General features: G+C 42.0%; 1 protein-coding gene across 2 annotated transcripts in view; it reads right to left on the reverse strand.

Moving 5' to 3' along the window:
* Nucleotides 1–6,908, reverse strand: part of RBBP8 (RB binding protein 8, endonuclease) — a 60,661-nt gene extending 53,753 nt beyond the window's left edge. The window contains exon 1 of one of the 2 annotated variants that reach the window (XM_044295236.1): nt 6,751–6,908. The gene's annotated coding sequence lies outside the window, so the exon portion shown is untranslated. The remainder of the gene's footprint in view (nt 1–6,750) is intronic. The other variant, XM_044295239.1, reaches the window with a different exon arrangement.
* Nucleotides 6,909–11,425: the final 4,517 nt, after the last annotated feature.

Consider the following 11,425-nt stretch of genomic DNA (forward strand, 5'->3'; position numbering starts at 1 on the left):
CCTGCCGATCAGCTGTTTGGGAAGGCACCGATTCTCCTATGAGCGCTGTGGCCCTCTCGGTGCTTACCAACCACAGTGCCTTACACAGTATAGCAGCTGTCGTGGTATCGCCCTCAGCCCCATTCACTTCCGCTATACAGTGTACGGTGCTGTGCTTGGCGAGCTGAGAGAAGGTCGTGACACTCACAGAGACACCAGTGTCTTCTCAAAAAGCTGATCACTGGGGTCCCAAGTGTCGGACCCCCACATATCAGGTACTGATGACCTATCCTGAGGGTAGGTCATCAGTCTCAAAATCTCGGAAACCCCCTTTAATGTGTGGTTAGAGTTGCTGTTCAGCATGACTGGCTTCTGCTGTAACCAGAGAACTATCTCCTGTACTTCAAGATAAGCAGATAGAATGACACGCTTGCCTTCTCACCGGTGAAAACATACATTTTTGGAATATTTGAACCCTTTTCAAATATTAAGTTACAACTTCGGAGTTATAGAAATGTGAACAGGATTTGCTGAGAGGCATTGTCCAAAGTGACATTCAGGACCTTCAGCTCTCCTGAAACCACAAATACTTCTCCTTTCTTCTAAATATCTGAAGGTATACATAGTTCTCAGTGTTATATGTCAGCTGCAGGAAGCACCTAGTCTGCATAATGAAGATTACTGGACAAACTGGAACGACATCTTGAGTACAGGTAAAGCACAAAACACACCTAGACAGTAAAAGTGTGGGAAAAATCAAGGACATAGGCGGCCATACAAGCTGCATCATACATGTATACTGCAGGGTAGTTACTGGGATGACATACTTTTAGGAATAATAAACTGTATCTATACAACGCTAGTCCCAGCTTTTCACTAACTTATTAAATATAAGTTGTGTTACAGTTGCTATGTGAGGCTGTGCAAAAAAAAACATGGGATGTGGGGCTCAGAGGTCAGATCTTAACTGATGGGACATTGCATTAATGGAGCCTTTAGGCTGGGTTCACACGGGTGTCGCGTTTTGGCTCAGGATGCATCCCGGGTGCATTGCGGCAAACCAGAGCGAGTAGGTACCCAATTGCAGTCAGTTTTGACTGCGATTGCGTTCCGTTATTCAGTTTTTATTGCGCGGGTGCAATGCGTTTTGCACGCGCGTGATAAAAAACTGAACGTGGTACCCAGACTCGAACTCCTTCACTAAAGTTCAGGTTTGGGTTCGGTGTTGTGTAGATGTAATTATTTTCCCTTATAACATGGTTATAAGGGAAAATAATAGCATTCTTTAATACAGAATGCTTAGTACAAGGTCAATTGAGGGTTAAAAAATAAATAAAAATTAACTCACCTCCTCCAATTGATCGCGTAGCTGCCGGTCTCCTGTTCTTTCTTCAGGACCTGTCAAAGGACCTGTGGTGACGCCACTGAGCTCATCACATGGTCCAATCACATGGTCCATCACCACGGTGATGGACCATGTGATGTGACGTCACCACAGGTCCTTTAGCCGGCAGCTCATGATTAAAGAAGTAAGAAGAGATCGGCAACTACGCGATCAAGAGGAGGAGGCGGGTTAATTTTTTTACATTTTTTAACCCTCAATTGACCTTGTATTAAGCATTCTGTATTAAGAATGCTATTATTTTCCCTTATAACCATGTTATAAGGGAAAATAATACAATCTTCACAACATTAAACCCAAACCCGAACTTCTGTGAAGAAGTTCGGGTCTGGGTACCACATTCAGTTTTTTATCACGTGCGTGCAAAATGCATTGCACCTGCGCGATTAAGACTGAACTACGGAACGCATTCGCAGTCAAAACTGACTACAATTGTGTACCTTATCGCGTGGGTTTGCCGCAATACACCCGGGACGCATCCTGAACAAATCTGTCACGCCCGTGTGAACCCAGCCTTAGGTACAGCTAGGGAGAGCAGTACAAGTAAACTTTTTCTTATCAGTAGTAGCATGAATATGAACTTTTATTCTGCCAGCTTCTGCTCCTGTAAGGGCCCAGGAGTTAGAGCTGTTCTGTGAAGTGCTCTCTACATTGAGCTTCTTCACTTCCCCTCAGTTCTGAGTGACAGCTGCGGTGGTCTATCGGCGGAATGCTACATCTGTCACTCCAAGCAGTGGGGAGGGCTTATTAAGCAGCTCAATGCAGAGAGCACTTCACAGAACAGCTCTAACTCCTGTGAACTTACAGGAGCAGAATCTGGCAGAATAAAGTTCATATTCATACTACTACTGATAAGAAAAAGTTTACTTGTACTGCTCTCCCCAGCTGTACCTAATACTGTCAAAACTGCTGTCAGACTCCTTTTAAAATTATTTTCTCACCACAGATAGTAAAGGCTCCATTAATGCAATGTCCCATCAGTTAAGATCTGCCCCCCACCCCCATGTTTTTTTTTTGTTGTTTTGCACAGCATCACATAGGAACTGTAACACATGTATTTAATAACTTGCAAGAGCAGAATCTGGCAGAATAAAAGTTCATATCTCCACTACTTATGATAATGAAAGCACCACAAAAGGTATATATATACTGCTCCCCCCAGCCCCTACATAGTGCTGTCAGCAGTTTAGCATGGTCAAAACTGCTGACAGATTCCATTTAAGTATAGAACAGCAGGTGGGGATACGTTTCCTAGAAGGACAAATATTTATTTTTTTATTTAAAAAAGATATTGGATAGATTAGATCTCCCAAATATAATGTGAAACAGTTATGTTTTGTATTTAATGGCGTTGTTTTTTAGATGTCATAAATGGCCCCCATTCTCAGGTCCCCCTTCTATCAGCAGGATTAAAGAGCTGAAAGTAAAGAGGTGATGACCAGCCAATAATTGATTGGCCAGCATGTAATACTGCAGAGACCACCTCCCCAGTGATAGCAGCTGATTGCTGGTGGTTTCTGAAGCCAGGTCAATGACTTGACTTGAATAGGTCTGCAATCCGCAATATATACGTCAAAAGTTATGTCCTCTGTTTTGCGGTGCGGAGGCGCTTCTGTGTGCTTTTGGGTCTGTGCCTCCGCACCGCAAAAGATAGGACATACAGTTGCAAGAAAAAGTATGTGAACCCTTTGGAATGATATGGATTTCTGCACAAATTGGTCATAAAATGTGATCTAATCTTCATCTAAGTCACAACAATAGACAATCACAGTCTGCTTAAACTAATAACACACAAAGAATTAAATGTTACCATGTTTTTATTGAACACACCATGTAAACATTCACAGTGCAGGTGGAAAAAGTATGTGAACCCCTAGACTAATGACATCTCCAAGAGCTAATTGGAGTGAGGTGTCAGCCTCCGCATCCACATTTCCAGAGCGCGGACAAGAATAGGCATTTCTATTGGGGTGCCAGCCGGATGCACTACGGACGTGTGAATGGACCCTTACTACAACAGGCTAACAAAAATCTTTCACGAAGTATGAATTCATCGTATTTGTCGCTAGTATATGCCACCAATGTCAGATAGGTGCGAGTCCCACCTCTGGGACCCCCACCTATCTCTAGAACGCAGCGCCAAAAGTGAAGCGCTGAGCTTGGGCTCGGCTATTTCTGGCAGTTCCAGTGGAGCAGTGGCCGCCCTTGCGCAGTGCGCTCTCGGCTATTTTCGGCACTCCCATAGAAATGAATAAAGGATGAACGCACATGCGCGGTGTGTCTTCCTTCACTTTGGGCGCTCTGTTCTAGACATAGGTGCAGGTCCCACCTATGGGGGGTCCAATCTGACATTAAAGGCATATAATAATAATACGCCACCAATATTTGAGGTGAGACAACCCCTTTAAAGGCAGTCTGTCTCCAGGAAAATCATTGTGAAACCAGGCACACTACCTTGTAGGACTAGCTCAGCTGAATGTAAAGATACCTTTCACTTTGCGATCCATTGTGTCACTATAGAGAGAAAGTACATATAATCCATATGCAAATGAGCATTTAAGTGCACCGAGGGCAGGCCCAAGCAACTCTGTGCACTTTTGCTCTTCCTGCTTGCTTTGTTGGAATATGTTTTTATATATTTTACCAAGAGCTGACATTTTCCTTTTCTCTTAGGCCCCTTTGATTTATGATGCTATGTAACCCTTACAGTTCTGGAATGTATTGGATAACAGTGACAGCATTATGTCAGTGTCATCTAATACATTCCAGAACTGTAAGGGTTACACAGCATCATAAATCAATATAATGCTATGTGACCCCGGCAGTACTGGGAGTTCAGACAGTGTGCTGCGCTGCGTCCGCATCGAGACACTCGCTCGTCTGCAAGGGGCCTTAAAGGAAATGCAAATAAAAAAACTGCAATGTTGCAACTATTATTAACCCATTTTGCAAATTATATAAAGATGCTTCACTTAGATGTCAACCTAAGATGAAACACATGCATACAGTTGCATGCTATTGGGCAGATTTATCGAAGCGTACACCGGGCTATGACAATCAGACACACTGCTGGAGGCTGCGCCGGATTTACGACGAAGCGCATGCATCTTCATAAATTAGGCGCAGCAACTGTCCTTCCCAGTCTGTGTGCCTGAATTGGGGCTGGCGTAGAGGATGATAAACATGGCGCCGCTGCCTCCCCATCCTCACCACGCTCCCTTTTTGTAAAAGTGGCGAGGCCAGAGGAAAAATTGCATTTACGCAATGTGGCCCTAAGTTTTGAAATGCTAAAATTTCAGTTATTTTTGCCAGTGTCAACAGTTTTCTTTGAATATATGACTTCTATAATCTGAAGACTGTACACCCACTAGAGTTACTGGAAAGACATGAATTAGTGACCGAATCCTCCAACCATCCCTGACAATATGTGGAAACTGGTACAGATACGTTTTGGTCATACCATTAAATGCACTGAATGCAGTATAAAGCCTCATTCACACGTCACTGTGCTGTACGTGTTCTCCGCGGACTGCATACATCCCCATTCATTTTAATGTGTGTATTGACATATCAGTGTTTAAGCACGGTCTGTGGGTAATTTTTTTTTTTTTTTTTTAGCACGGATGCATTCTTTATTTTGGCAGTGTTCACGGATCCATCACGGGCCATTATAGTCTATGGGTCCGTGAAAACCACAGATGCCATCCGTTTTTCACGGATCGTTAGGAAGAGATGCTTTGAAAAAAAAAATTGAGCTGTTCAGTGTCAGTGAAACACGGATGACACACGGACAGAACACGGATCCATTATGGACATCTTCACGGAGGCATCACTAACCACCTTTTCACGGATTTAAGCACGGACACGGAATTGTGAATGAGGCTTAAATCATTTCAACTTTTTACTTGTGTACAGAATGCATTTTCACATCTGCTGCACATTAAAACACGCTTTGTACAACTTTAAGTAAGATTCTCAGCATTTTTTAAGAAATTTTCCTCAATACACCTGGCCGGCACCCTAAAGGAAATGCCTATTCTTGTCTGCAGCTGCGAACAAGAATAGGACATGTTCTATGTTTTTGGGGTGCTGTCCAAATCTTTTCCGTCCCCATTGAAAATGAATGGGTCCGCACCAGTTTCACATAATTGAGGAACGGATCCAGACCCAAAGTGTGGATGGGTGAATGGAGCCTAAGACATCATAATGAGTAACCTGTACAATTACATTGTGATCTCATTTAGTTCTTTGAGATAACATTAAAGCAGTACTTGTTCATTAACATGCATTTTGGTCTTTTGTACCATATACTTAGGGTTCATGCACACGAACGTGTCGTTTTTGGCGGTCCGCAAATTGCGGATGCCGCCCGTGTGCCTTCTGCTATTTGCGGAACGGAACAGGAGGCCCATTATAGAGATGCCTATTGTTGTCCTCAAAACAGAGTGCTGTCTGCATCTTTTGCGGACCATTGAAATGAGTGGTTCAGAATACAGACCGTATACGGACTCAAAATGCGGTCCGTATATGGAACGCAAAATACTGTCGTGTGTGTGTGAGCCCTTAGTCTGTCGTTCATTACGTTTAGCATTTTGTAATATTTTTTTCATGGTAAAAATATAAAGCAGTAGCAAAATGGAAAGGGTGGGCTGGTATTAAATATTCAAATGATATACCGTACATTAAAAATGAACTAAAGCTGAGATGTATGACTATTGACTACATTTCATAAGATTGTGTAATAAAGGTAAGATATTTGTGTAACCATTTATTTATACTTCAGTACAGTATTTGAGATCTTTCTTCACTTCTATGTATTGTACTTGCTTCTTCTATAAGAGATCTCTACTTTACCTGATTTCATTGTCACACAGCAGCTTCTAGAGTGATCAAAAGTTGACCATCGATAAATCTATACAATCTACTACTTAGAAACATGATAGGCATATTGTGAAGAGTGTTCCAGGACACACAAGCATGATAAAACCTGTCTTCATTCCGTTCTATGTAGTTCATGTCAGGCATAATACAAGAGTCCTGGGGTTAATAGGTTACCCAGCTGTGGACCTGTCTTATTTGCTGTTCTAGCTATTAGCTAGTTGTGCTGCATCGTCCGCCAGTCCTCATAAAACACAACTTAAGTGCGGAAGGTCATCACACATTGCATGTAAACTATGATTTGTAGTAACTGTCATTTTAAAAGGCAACATAAGAATACCATGAAGATCACAGCGTTAAACCTCAGTCCCAGGATTACATCTAGTAATCTACATCCGTAATTGCTCTCTGGATAAGTCTGCATTCATTGACAGTGGAAAAATGTGACTTAAAAACAAAAAAAGAAAGGAGACAGAAAACCATACACCTACCTGCTTCTTTTAGTATGTTGAATGAATGATCAGTATCAGTGGTGACTTCACTCTTAGCTAAGGTACTCCATGTGGGATGTAGCCTGGACCATCCTGGGGCAACTGCTGCTGGTGTGAATGTGTGTGAAGATATACCTCGAATATATACAATGTGCAAAGGATATCCTAATATGCCTTTCATTCAACTCGCTGGGCAGGTTTTTACATTCTGTGTAACATGGAATGATACCAGAATTTGCTGGCATGAGAAGCTAGTCAAACCAGTTCCTCAGTCATCCAGAAACAAGTCCAACCAGTCTGCATCAAAGGCTAGGGCAACATGCTGTGGCTCAGCACCACTAAGCTCCATCCACTTCTGTGAATGATTCATTCCCTCGTCAACTCCTAACAAATGGAAAGAAAATGTTGTAGCCTCCAGCTAAATAATTTAGAAGACTCCTGTGGGAGTGGCAAGCATCCGTGTCAAGTACAGAAAGATCCTACAGATTCATTTTACAGATGTATGTGGTGGCGCAGATTGAAATAGGGCTATAGTAAAAATGATTCCAAGCAAAAAGATCTTATTATCTAGTTAAGGTCCAGAGGCAGAAGACAATAGGACCCTTGTGCAAGAACAGTATTTGGGTTCCTTGATTACCAACTGCTAATATGATGTCCGATTCTGAGATTACCTGGCTAAAACCAGTTGTGATATGACAGTAGTGGACCTGGCTGAAACACATTTGTGATGTCATAGCAGCATACCTGACAGAAAGAGCATTGCGATGTCACATTTTAAAGGGCAGCTGTCAGCAGGCCCTGTCAATTAAAGAGGAAAGGGTGCGGCAGTTGCAGAAGAAGCAGGGCCACACCCATAGAGGCTCATGTGCATATATTAAAACCATTGTTCTCAGCAATGCGGGCACATACGAACATGGGACCAACACAAATGCCAAGCGCACATGTAACAGGTCAGCCAGTGTCATAAGTACAAAACTGCTGACAGATGCTCTTTAAGTAGCTTAACTGACTAAAACTAGCTGTATTCTCATCTCTTTTTTTATATTCAGCATATGTACCGGTAAAGCCTCCAGGGCATACGCTGAAGATATCAATAGGCCCCCATTCCTTTTGACCTCCATCAGCCTTGTATGTGTTGGCATACCTCCTTTTACTGTATATGAAAGCACAGTGAATGACGTTTTCCTATATATTGGGCTACCAAAGAAAAAGAAAAATGTGCAGCGCACTTTTTTCTTTTTTAAACTGAGGGCAATTAGCAACATTTGCTACTCTATACATATCCAGTGTCATACATCATAGAATATGTCCAAGGTACTGGAAGGTGATGATGTCATAGTGGTTTACATAAGACACCACACTAAAACTGACTTGTGATGTCATGATAAAATGCATTCGGAAAGTCTTCAGAAAAAGTTTTCCAAATTCACTCTTGATCCCTATTAAAGAGAAACTGAAAACAGGATTTTGGAAATGTTTGCAAATTTGTTAAAAAGGAAAACCTAAAATTTCATGTGGATATAAGTATTCAGACCCTTTGCTATGAAACTTGAAATGTAGCTCTGGAGGCCTCCCATCATTCTTGATCATCTTTGAGATGTTTCTAAACCTTCATTGTAGTCCACCTGTAGTAAATTCAGTTGATTGGACATTATTTGGAAAGACACAGCCCTGTCTATATAAGGTCACACAGCTGACAATGCATATCAGAACAAAAACCAAGTCATGAGGAGGAAAGAACTGCCTGTAGAGACCAGAGGCACGAGTGTGTGGAGGCACAGATCTGGAGAAGGGTGCAAACATTTCTACTACATTGAAAGTTTCCAAGATCACAGTGGTCATCTTAATTCTTAAATGGAAGTAGTTTGAAACAACCAGGACTCTTTGTAGAGCTGACTGCCCCACCAAACTAAGTAATCTGGGGAGAGTGGTCTTGGTAAGAGAGGTGACAAGGCTACAACTTAACAAAATTTGATAAAAAATGAAAGGGTTTGAAGACTTTCCAAATGCACTGCAGCTTACCTGACTAAAACCCTCTTGTGATGTCACATCAAATGACTTGACCAAAACACTTTTCTATTCACAGCAGTTTACCAGATTGAAATCTCCATGTGATGTCACATCAGTTCACCTAGCTGAAACACACTCATGATGTCACATCAGTTTGTCTTAGAGAAGTACATTTGTGATGTCACGGTCGCCTAGCTCAGTGTTCCTCAACTCCAGTCCTCAGGGCCCACCTGCCGGTCTTGATTTGAGAATATCCACCAGAATAAATACCTGTGTTCCTATTACATTGACACTAATTATATCACCTGCACAATAGTAAGGAAATCCTGAAAACATGACGAGCAGGTGCAACCTGAGGATTGGAGTTGAGAAATATTGGCCTAGCTGACTGAAACACTCTTGTGTTATAATAGCAGATACCAATAACAGAATGCAAGACCAGTATATGGGTGCATTGATTTAAAAAAAAAAATAATAATTATGATGGAGCTATAGACCACATCATTCATGTCTTTCCAAAGAATCCAACCAGTAATTGTGAGATATGGATAGGAAGGAGTGTAACCCCTTAAATCTGATCTAATATACATTTATTACTGTATATTATTTTTGTTGTTATATATAATTTTTAAGTCAGCAGTGAGGCTCCTGTCCTGTAGAACCCAGGTGCAGTTAGATGTACAGGTTGCAGAAACAGCATGTCCCCTGGTAGGGTCCACAATAACTGTTAGGAAGAAATCCATAATCTGAAGGCATATCATTTAGAGTAATGTAGATATCCTTTTTAATGCAGTGAGAGTGACACCTTTAAAGATCCTCTGTTGCATTTTGTAGAGCATGTACTGTATAATCTCAAAAAAGTTCTTTTTTGCCCTGTCTTTCGCTATCCTACATTTTTCCTTTTAACAAACGGGATAAGTGTGAGGTTCTTGGATAATAATAGCAAAGACAGGTGCACTCTGCATACTTACTAACCTTTAAACTGATGTTAAAATCGAGAGATTAGCCAACATATCCTACTGTGGAGGACATGTCTGAGCCTAAGCACTGCGCCAAGGTTTCTCAAGTAGCTCAGGTCCTAACACTCATTTACCTGAGCCATATGGGCAACACCAGGGACCAGTGGGCGAATTACAGGAGCTTGAGGTCCGACTCACAGACAACACACCAGTTACCAGTTGAGGTTCTTGTATATCTGCTTGCTGGCTGCTCAGCAAAACAAGACTCAGGTCCTATGTTGTCATAATCCGCCTGGGAAATACACTCTGCAGGATTTTCAGCCTTTGGCGAGAGTGAAACTTTAATTACGGTTTGATTTATTCTATGCATTTATATAGCGCTCCTATATTCAGCAGCGCTTTACAGACATTAGCAGGCTGTCCCCAATGGGGCTCACAATCTAAGTTTCCTATCAGTATGTCTTTGGAGTGTGGGAGGAAACCCACGCAAACACGGGGAGAACATACAAACTCCTTGCAGATGTTGTCCTTGTTCGGATTTGAACTCCATTTTCCCATAGTTTTTCAATTTTATTTAGTTAAAACAGCCAACACTGGTAGAATGTTGGTAGAGCATGATCCTTGATGTGCTGCACAGTTCCAGCTGCAATGCTACCCTGTGACAGCAAAGAACATTGTAAGGACAAAGCTACTCGTCAGTTTATATATTTCTGAATGATTTTCTGAGAAAGTAAAGCCACATATAGTCACATTTTGGGTAGATCGTTGCTTTAAAGGGCATCTGTCAGCAGGTTTGTATCTATGACACTGGCTGACCTGTTCCATGTGCGATTGGCAGCTGAAGGTATCTGTGTTGGTCCCATGTTCATACGTGCCTGCATTGCTGGAAAAAAAAAAAATATATATATGCAAATGCACCTCTAGGAGCAATGGAGGCGTTGACATTACTCCTAGAGGCTCTCCTGTCTCTACAACTGCGGTATCCTCTACACTTTGACTGACATGTCATTACACCTGCCTGGTCCTGTCAGTAAAGTGAAGAGGGCGTAGCAGTTAAACCTAGAGGCTCAGCTCGCCCCCATTGCTCCTAGTGGCTCATTTCCATATATTAAAACCTCATTTTTCTAAGCAATGACGGCACATAGCAACATGGGACCAACACAGATGCATTCAGGTGCAAAGTGCACATGCAACAGGTCAGCCAGCTTCATAGGTACAAATCTGCTGACAGATGCCCTTTAAGATTCATAAACATTTTGTACTCAACCATTATGTGTAATGAGTAAATAGGACCCAAAGGGTATCAGTGTTCCTGGAAAGAAGGAGACAACCCATGTTGAACTGGAAGCCAAGTCCAAGTTGTTATTGACAGGCATAAGCTAGGATCCGCTTTTACACCTCATGAAGACAGACTCTGTCCATATGACCTATTTGGCCTTACTGAAATTAAAGTGGTAGTTTATTACGTCGGACTTGAGCAACTCTGGAGGACCCTCCCTGTCCATGAAATTACTTGGTAGGTCATTCCTTTGAGTGGCCACCAAGCAATACTACATTTCTGCAGCTGCTGCAAGTGAAATCTATAGTCTGATGCAGCTTCCACTGGTGAGAACAGCCGAACACCAAAGGTCGGAGAAGCCGGACCAATTTCTTTCTTTTTTTAAAGGGATTGTCTTCTTGAGATAATCCCTTTAATACCTTATTAA

The sequence above is a fragment of the Bufo gargarizans genome, chromosome 5, assembly GCF_014858855.1.
Source record: "Bufo gargarizans isolate SCDJY-AF-19 chromosome 5, ASM1485885v1, whole genome shotgun sequence".
In the NCBI taxonomy this organism is placed as follows: Eukaryota; Metazoa; Chordata; class Amphibia; order Anura; family Bufonidae; genus Bufo; species Bufo gargarizans.